The sequence below is a fragment of the Neofelis nebulosa genome, chromosome 18 (assembly GCF_028018385.1).
Source record: "Neofelis nebulosa isolate mNeoNeb1 chromosome 18, mNeoNeb1.pri, whole genome shotgun sequence".
NCBI classification, from domain to species: Eukaryota; Metazoa; Chordata; class Mammalia; order Carnivora; family Felidae; genus Neofelis; species Neofelis nebulosa.
In genome coordinates, this window is record NC_080799.1 from 292426 (window position 1) to 301576 (window position 9151).

General features: G+C 62.8%; 1 long non-coding RNA gene across 1 annotated transcript in view; it reads right to left on the reverse strand.

Annotated features, from left to right (window-relative positions):
- LOC131501031 (uncharacterized) overlaps positions 1-4901 on the reverse strand; it is a 43074-nt gene extending 38173 nt beyond the window's left edge. The window contains exon 1 of the long non-coding RNA XR_009256585.1: positions 4786-4901. This is a non-coding gene — a long non-coding RNA (uncharacterized LOC131501031). The remainder of the gene's footprint in view (positions 1-4785) is intronic.
- Between the last annotated feature and the right edge of the window lie 4250 nt (positions 4902-9151).

The window sequence follows — 9151 nt, forward strand, 5'->3', positions numbered from 1 at the left end:
TCGGGGGTGGGCGAGCCCAAACCTAGGAAAGGGCCCACAAAGCCCCACACGCTCTGGGCCGGCTGACCGCCGGGCCCACCCCCACGGCATCCCAGCCCTGGCCTGGACCTCAGGCAGAGAGGCCCAGACCGGCCTCGGCTGGACCAGGCGAGACTCCCTCCAGAACGGCTTTCACTGGTCTGCACCCCATTTTCGGGGCCCAGAGCGGGACTGCAGACGGGGCCTGTGGGCTCTGTGTGGACATTGAGTACAGCACGGCAAGCTGAAACCTGTTTAATAAAGTCGGTTCTGTCCCCCCCCCGCCCCCGCCCCAGTGATCCTCCAACGTGGCCTGAACAGCAGATTCGACGGTGGAACCGTCTGCCCCCTGGGGGCTCCCTGACAAAATGTGACCCAGCTCCCTCCCTTGTCGTGAGTATACCCCTGGGCACTCAGGAGCCCCCCCCCCGCTGGGCCCTCACACTCTCAGGACGGAGGAAGCAGCCAATCGTGAGCTGGCAATAATCACAGTTGTTACTATCACATTACATTAAAAACAAAAGCGAGGAACTTTCAAAACCCCTCATTTTCCAAGTATCTGGACTGGCTGTGCCACTCTCTGTGCCGAAGGTAATCTACGAGTCTCATAGCCTCAGGGTGGGTGTGTCCCTGCCCGTCTCCTCCCAGAGCTGGTACCTCGCTTCGGCAGTTTGGAATCAGCCACGTCGGAGGGAGTATTTACCCACAGAAACTGGCAGGCCCTCCATCGGGGTTTTCTTCCCCAAAGAGCCAGGAGTCGGTTATCAGCACACCACTGAGCCATCCGGGCCTCGGGCCACACCCGTTGGGAGGCTGCCTTTCCGAAAACAGATGTTGTTCGTGAAAGGTAAACCGAGGCACGGCCAAACCAAAAGTGGGTCGGCAGTCTCCCGGGAGCCACAGCAGAGCAGGGGAACCACCGGACCGGCTGTGGCCCCAGAAGCTGCCTGGCCAGCTGAGATCACTCGTCCTCCGGTTCGAGTTCAGGACCCTGGCTCCACCGGCTGCCTGCGGAGCACCGGGCCTCAGAGCCTCCAGTCTGGCGACCTGGCTAAGTGACCGTCTCACTGCTCCTCAGGCTGAAGCAGGCTCCAGAGTCACTCAGCCCAAGGGAAGTGAAGCGCTCAGATTGTTTGACTTCTGAAAGTTCCAACATCTAGGAAAGGCCAGAATCATCCCTTCAACAGCCCCCACTGCCTCCAGGCTCCCTGTCCTCTGCCCCTGGGTCCACTCACGCCCAGCAGGAAGGCCACCAACCTGGGAAAAAGCTGGGCCTGACAGGGACCAGCGGGTGGAGGGGTTGGGCGGCCACAGGGACCTTCCTCCCTCTCAAACTGGTCAGCGCTCTGCCCAGCCAGGGCGTGGGGGCCTCCGACAAAAAGACTGGCAGGTGGGGTGGCCGTGTCCCCCCTCCCCACGGCCTCCAGACAGTCTCTGGCCCACAGAGGAGTTCTGTGTGGCCTCTGAGGGGGGCCAGAGTGGCACACCCTCAGAGTGGCAGCCTGACAGGCCCCGTGGTCCTTGGAAAGAGAGGCCGGGGCCAGGACAGAGCAGAGCTGAGGAACTGAAAGGGCACAGGCCGCCGTAGGCAGCGAACAGGGAGGCAGACAAGGGAGCCGGGCTGCTGGACACCGGGAGTCGGGACACAGGGACCTGGGTGCCAGGGCCAGTGGTCCGTGGGCTTGAGAGCCGGGGGCTGGGGGCCAAGGACGGGCCGACTGGAGGTCTGGGGGACACAGAATTAAGACCAAGGGCCACCAGTGGTGTGGGTGGCCGGCAGGCCGCAGGAGCACCGGAGGACTGCGGCCAGGAAGCTCAGAGCTGGGGGGCTGCAGACCGAGGGACTGGGGGGCGGGGGGGCCCCAGGCCCAGAGCGGCCACCCACAGGCTGTGTGTGCAGGGTCAGGACGTTCAGCCTCCGAATGGAAGAGGCCAACAGCCCAAACCCTGTAAAGCCCTGCAAAAGCCACGAGCGGCTCACCCCCAGCTAAGCAGGACCTGAGGGCTCTAGCTGTGCGATCTTGGGCAAATCACCCGACGGCTCACTGTAGAAGCAACCTGCCCGCGTAGACTTTCAGCATGGAGCCTCGCTGGTGTAATAACCCCGCCCGTGAGGCTGCTGAGGCGGCGTGGGAAGTGTGCAGGCCGCCCAGCCGGGGGCCCCTCCCTGCCCGCTCTCCACGGGGCACTGTGCTCCTTGGGCCCGTGGGTCAGCTCAGTCTGTCCCAGGCACAGTCTGCTGCCCCTGCCTTCATGGGAACGACGGCTTGGCGGCCTCTCTTCTTCTGACTCTGTGAAGCCCACTACAGATCACACAGGGCACCCCCAGATCACTGGCCCCTGGTCCCCACCCCTAACCCTGCTGTTTAATACTGAGCCCGGGAGTGAGGGTGAGGAAGGCGGGGAAGGAGGGGAAGGTGGGGGGGGGGGGGGGGCGGAGGGAGACCCGGCCGGCCGGGAGGGGTCGGGCTCTAGAGCGCCGCAAGGGCAGCAGGTCGGGGCGCCCCTCCTGGGTCCAGCTTGCTGGGGGCAACCTGGGACTGTCACCTCAGCGAAACACTAGGCTCTCCTCCCTCCCCTGGGTCACCTGTACGGGCCCTTAAATATCCACCCCGGCGGCAGGTGGGCCAAAACCACTGCCCAGGCGCAGCCACTGGTCAGCAGGCTCTGGTCTGGGGGGAGCAGCAAGGAGCCGAGGGCGGCTGGCCCCTCTGTGGGCATGCCACCCTGAGTCTCGGAATCGGGGATTCTAGGAACTTCGGTGGCCCATCTCCCATATGGGCCGACTGAGTCTCAGAGAGACTAACCTGGGGCCCGACGTGGAGACGCCTGGGGCGCACAGTGGGCCCGCCCCAAACCCACCTTCTCCACCTGCCCAGGGCCCGGCCTGGCCTGCAGGTGTCCCTGGGCACTTGTGGCACTTCTGCAGGGCCTGGGACAGAGGAGACGCCTGATGGAACTCAGACCTCAAGACGGCCAGAGGCACGGTTCCCCTGTTCTGGGAGTCCAGACCCCCGGACCTGGAGCCCTGAATCCCAGCCAAGTCTCAGGTTGTCGGGCCACAGAGTTGCCAGGTGACAGCTGCCTGCACAGGCCAGCGCAGGTCAGACAGAGCAACCAGACTCCACACCGGGCCGGGGGAGGCCCCTCAGATGCCCCTGGACCGCCCTGGACCGCCCTCTTCTCCCGGCCCGAGTGTGAGGGGCAGAGAGCATCCAGAATGCAACACGTTCCTTCCACAGAACCTCCAAGAGCATATGGGCCATGCCAGGTGTGCAATGTGGGGACAGACAGACGATGGAGTCCCCCAGACCTCCCTGCTCCATCTGTGAGACGGGGCCAGGTGTGGCTCCCTTGGCCAGTGCCCTCACAACGTTGGCCCAGGGCCCGCCCCCGCTTGCAGCTGGGAGCCCCCCTCCCCAGTCCCACGGGGAGGCCCTTCTGTATGCTGGAGCAGGTGGGGCGCTGCCCCCAGAGGCCCCACACGAGGCACCCTTCCTCAGATCCAAATCTCCCTCCCACCTCCTCCCCCAAACACACGCCGTCTCTCACAAGCTGGATGAGGGACCAGTTTTCTGAACAGAGGTCGGGGTGGAGGGGAAGGGGCCTGGGCCACTGGCCAGTGGGGTCACCCCGGCAGGCTGCTCTCCTGGGGGACAGTAGCACCCACTTCTCGGGATGGAAAGAACGGAATTCGACAAGTCCGGTAAAATGTTCCATCCAGGGCCCTGACTCAGGAAAAGTCACCCATTACGCTGTCTGGTGACGATGACTCCTTGTCACGGGACCTCACACCTGCTGCCTCCAGAACTGGCGGGAACAGGCCGGACGGACGGGGAGCGGCCTTTGGTGTCGACAATAAACAGAGCACTGCTGGCCGGGCCGGGGTCTGAAAGCCGCACGGTGGCACCCTCCGGAAGAAAGCCCAGAGCAGGGCCGCACTCTCGTGGGGGAGTGTCACCCACCAGGGGAGGCGGACAGGCTGCAGGCAGAGACCTGGCGAAGCGGGAGCCAGGCCGGGAGGCTCACAGGCCTGAGGGGCCGATCCCAGGCTCAGCCCCGAGCTCCGGGGACGTGTTATTTATGTAAGCCGCAGTTTTCTAGGCGCATAGTAATTTTCACCTCCCTCCCTGTCAACCAGAAGACAAGTTTTCACCTTAAAGTCGTAGCTGATGAGCAACCGAAATAGTGGGAGAGGTGTCTAAATGAAAGTAATTTCGCAAAGCGGCTTGACTGACATGTGACGATAATAAAGTCGGGATGAGGTCCGGGCTATCAAAGCAGCCCCAGGCGAACCGGCGAGAACGGGCACGTCCCCAGGAAAGACCCGCTCACTCCTCACTTGTCTGTCTCTCAGGGTCCAAAAGCTCGAACCAACAGGCACAGTGCTCGCTGTTTCAGGGTGTTTCTCTGTAAACACTTTCTAAGTCCCAACAGAAGTTTGATTACAGTTTGGGTGAGATGGAAGACGAGAGGAAGAAACCATATTATTCAGCAATTAGAGCCACTTTCCTCTCTGCACATGGCATTTCACTGCTTTGCTTATTCTCTCCCCCCTGTGGGTCCTGACAAATCCCCTGGCCCATGTCCTGCAGTCCCTAGGCAAGATGCCCCTCCGTGGTGACAGCGTGCTTGCGTGGAAAGCGTGACCTCGGGGGTCGGGCCTGGTTTCAGCAGCTCTGTGGCTCACTGTGCTGCCTTTAGAGAAAGAGCCGACCTTCTCTGAAGCTCTGCTTCCTCGCCTGTGAGCGAGGGGAGGGAACCTACCTGCAGGGCTTCCGTGTGAATCCAACGAGGGCATTCAGGGCACGGGCATCAAGCGACAGCCGTGGGCGAACGTCGGGCACACACGTGGCGCTGTGTGGAATAGCATGCAGTGCTCAGAGGCAGCCCCGTGGAGGAGCGGTCTCAGCTCAGAGGCCCCCACTGCCCCACAGACCCGGCCCCTCCGTTCTGGCCTTCAACAGACAAGGGGGCCTCCGCCTCGCTCTCTGAATGCATTCCTGAGTCTGGGATCTCAAGGGGAAATCTGGAAGGGGTGGCTCACTGGGTGGCCCACTTGTAAATCTTGAACAATGACATGTGGCTCAGTTTCCCTCCTACAAGATGGACTGAGCCACCTCCCGAAGCCGTGGGAGGCTAATGAGTCAGTGTTTGTAAAATGCTTTGCGGATCAGATGAAAGGGGTTCCGGGAGGGGGAGCTGCCCGTCGGGGGTGATTATCGTGGGCGCACAGGCACGCTCACCCCTGCTCCCTGTGCCCCACACGCAGATCTCAGCACGGGGCCCAGGCGGTGGGAGCCCTCCCACCTCGCACCTGCTCCCGGTGGGGCCATGGGGCCTGGCCCGAGGGTGGCCAGGAGGGCCCTGCGCACAGCTGTGCGGTGGCTGCTGCCCCCAGAGCCGGGGGGGTTGCAGGGAGGTTGGCCGCGGGGAGGTTGGCTGCAGGGAAAGAGCGGGAGGTGGCGGCTCCCCTAACCCCCTGTGTTGGGCCACGTAACCCCCCGCCTCGTTCATAAACCAGTGCACAGGGGCTCTCTCTGCACAGATCCGTGGGCAGGACACCCTCTCCACGGGCCGCCGGGGCCGGTGCTATTCCAGAAGCGTGTCTGAGAGCAGATAAAGGAAGCATGTCCCACTGCAGCCAGAGGGCCACCCGCCTTCCCACCAGACACACGCCCTGTGGTCGCGGCAGCAGGAAAGGCCTCAGGAGTGGCATGGGGTCACAGCGGTCCTCCAGCTGCCCAGACCTGCACCCCCGCTCGGCTCCGAGGGGTCCGCCTGCCGCCCCAGACCTGCACCCCTGCTCGGCTCCGAGGGGTCCACTGGTCGCCCCGGACCTGCACCCCAGCTCGGCAACGAGGGCCCTGGGACAGTCGGACAGGTGGCCTGGGGGGAGGTGAGCGTGAGGGCCAGATACAGGAGCGGTGTCGAGTCTTGACCCTGAGAAGGTAAAAAAAAATACCTTCTGAGAGGGTTTTATTTGGGTCCCAAGCTGAAATGACAGCAGTCTGGATTACTGGGTTGAGGTTCAGGGTAGAAATTACATTTTATTGTTCCTTTTTAGGCGATCGAACGCAGACCAGGGCAATTTTAGAGTTACACCTGCAGTTCCCCTTGGGTCCGTACTGGACGCTCTGACCTCAAGAAACCGCCCAGGCTAGTGTCAGGACTGGGCCTTGCCTCCTGGGTTCAGTAGGGAATGAATGAATGAATGAATGAATGAATGAATGAATGAATCCCCTTGGGGAGAACCAAGCTCAGAGAGCAGAGGACCCATGGGGCAGGTCACAGGTACCTGATGCATAAAGATAGCCCTGTCCTTTGGATTTTAAAACTTAAACTGCACTATGGGCACGGACACTGCCCTAAACCAGACCATTTCCTGGAGAGCCGCCCCCGCCCCCTCAGCTCCCGCCCGGCAGAGGCTTGTTGTCCAGCAGGAAGGCCCCCAGTGAGGTCAGAGGCTTGGGGCCACTTGCAAAAAGACCACAGAAACGCCAGATGCCTCAGAGAACCCACCTGCCCGGCTGCTTTCCGGAACTCCCTTCTCCAGCCCCGGGGCCGCGTCCTGCTCCTGCGGCCAGAGGGACTCGGGCTCACCACCCACGGCCAGTAACCCAGAGCCCCAGGCCCATCCATCACTGTCAGGCCCCGAGACCGGCCTGGCTGCCGCTGCTTCTGTCGCGCACAAGGCATGAGGAGAGGGGTCGCCTGGGGCCAGCGCTGGCAAGGGCGCCGTGGGTCCCACCGAAGGTGCCTTGCCAAACGCACACTGGCTTGCTCTGGCTGGAAGCCCAGCCTCCTCGGGGTCACACGGCCCGACCGGGCTGAGACAGGGGCTCCTCTCCCTGTGCGGCCCCAGCTGGACAGAAGCCCTGAATTGGCGGGTGCTGGGACTCAGGCCTGCCTCCGCCTTCACCATGGTGACCAGCTAGCATCCCGTCTCGGAAGCACCTGCTAAGGGCCAGAACTCCTCGGGGGCCATGAGGCGGGACCCCACTTCTAGACCACTGCAGTCCCTCTGCGAGCTGCCCTGTGGGCCGGCCTGGGGACGTGGGAGGCCCCTGCCCCAAGGAGTAGTGCAGGATGGCTGTGGTCCCCATCAAAGACGAGGCCTCACTCTGCTTTGGGACCATGGAGGCAGGAACAGCTTGAGGCCCACCCACCCCAGGTGGGGGAACAGCACAGTCCTCGAACTGCTATGGCCGTGGTCCTGCCCCGGGCAGGGGGACAGCCCTGTCCTCGAGCTGCTATGGCCGTGGTCCTGCCCCGGGCAGGGGGACAGCCCTGTCCTCGAGCCGCTATGGCCGTGGTCCTGCCCCGGGCAGGGGGACAGCCCTGTCCTCGAGTCGCTATGGCCATGGTCCTGCCCCTGTCCATGGGTGATAAACCCAGACCCTAAAGATCTACACCTACAGGGACCCTGACAATGGTCTGACCCGACTGTTCCCTCCATAGATGGAGAAACCAAGGCCCAAAGAGAGCTGGGCCTCTAGGCTTGCCCTGATTCCTGACCCTAAGCAGAAGCTGAGGGGTACAAGCATTTATCAGACTCCCTGTGGCTGAATTCCACGTCCCTAAGACACAGAAGGGAGATGTCATTCCAGCACAGGTGAGCGTGTTAAGGCCTCCCGCTGGGCTGGCTGGACGTCGGGGGTCCTGAGTCTCTCCCGCACCCGTCGGGCAATGGCCCCTCCCAGGAACAGCAGTCACTCAAGGACAACCCTTATCTGGGGGTCCCAGTATGTCCCCCATGCCCCAGGAATGGAGAGGACCCAAGCTGCAGCACCCCGACTTGGAGTCCTGAGTGTGTACTGTTGCCCTTGCCAAGACCAAGCCCTCCCCAGCCTGCGCGTGGCCTCAGAGGAGCGGCAGCCAGTGTCAGGAGGGGAGGAGCCTCAGAGGTGATTCAGCACAACATTCCCATCCTGTGGTGGGAAATGGAGGCCCAGGAAACAACAGGGACCTGTCGGAGGTCACACAGGAGCCGGCGGCCCAGGTGGGTCCAGGACACCGAATCCAGGACCTGCCACACGGCTTCCTGTGCTTTCCCCTAATCATCGGCAGGACAGGGAGACGGGGCCATGTCGCCATGGGACTGGGCGAGTGGATGACTCTGCTGGGGCTCCCGTGACAAAACCCTGCAGACGGGGCCACTCAAACCACAATTCTTTTTCCCCCCAGTCCCAGAGGCTGGAGGCCGTGGGGCTGGTTTCTGATGAGACTCTCTGTCTCACAGGCCCTTCTCACTGCTGTGTGTTCACGTGGCCCGACCTCTGTGCACCCACACAGTGCAGTGGGGGTGCTCTGTGGGTCTTCGTCTGATAGGGACACTGGTCCTACTGGGTTGGAGCCCCACTCCATGACCGCATTTAACCTCAGTGACCCCCTAAAAGTCTATCTCCAAAGACAGCCACACTGGGGTCTGGGGTGGACTTAACTCAGTCCAAGGCAGAGCATCAGGTGCTGGAATGACTCCTTCCAGGAAAGTTCCAGAGTGTTGGGCCCGCATTGTGAGGGTGGGAGGGCAGGAACAGTCGCCCGGCCTGCCCCCAGGAGCCACCCGTCTGCTTCCCGGATGGTTACGGGACTCGTGGGCACCCAGGAACTGGATGGGATGCCGCACGGGCTGACAGTGTCTCAGCAGAGGAGGAGTCGGGGGGCCCTGCATGGCTGCGGAGGTGAACACGGCGGGGTGGGGCAGGGGGGTGTCCATGCCGCTCGTGTGCGAGCCCTCTGTGCATGCCCCTCAGGACGATCCCCATGTGGCCCCCCGCAGCCCGACGTCCAAGCAGGCACTGACACACAGAAAGCCACTGGTCCCCTGTGTCACCACCTCCCTCTGGGCAGGGGTCTGATCCACAATGGGGCCTCCCAACCCCAGGTCTACTGCCCCTCCCCAGCTTCACCCCCCCAATCCCAGGAGCAGCGGGTCCCGGGGGGAGGGATGAGCTCCCAGATCCAGCTGGGCGGCCCACCCGGGCTGTTCCTGGGCTGATACTTGAGCTCTGGACTGAGTTGTTTTTCCTCCACCAAGAAATCCTGGCAGAGGCCACAGAAAAGCCGAGACTCACCCCAGGCCAAAGCCAGGAGGCCCCGGGATAACAGGTCATGCTAGGGTGGCTTCCTG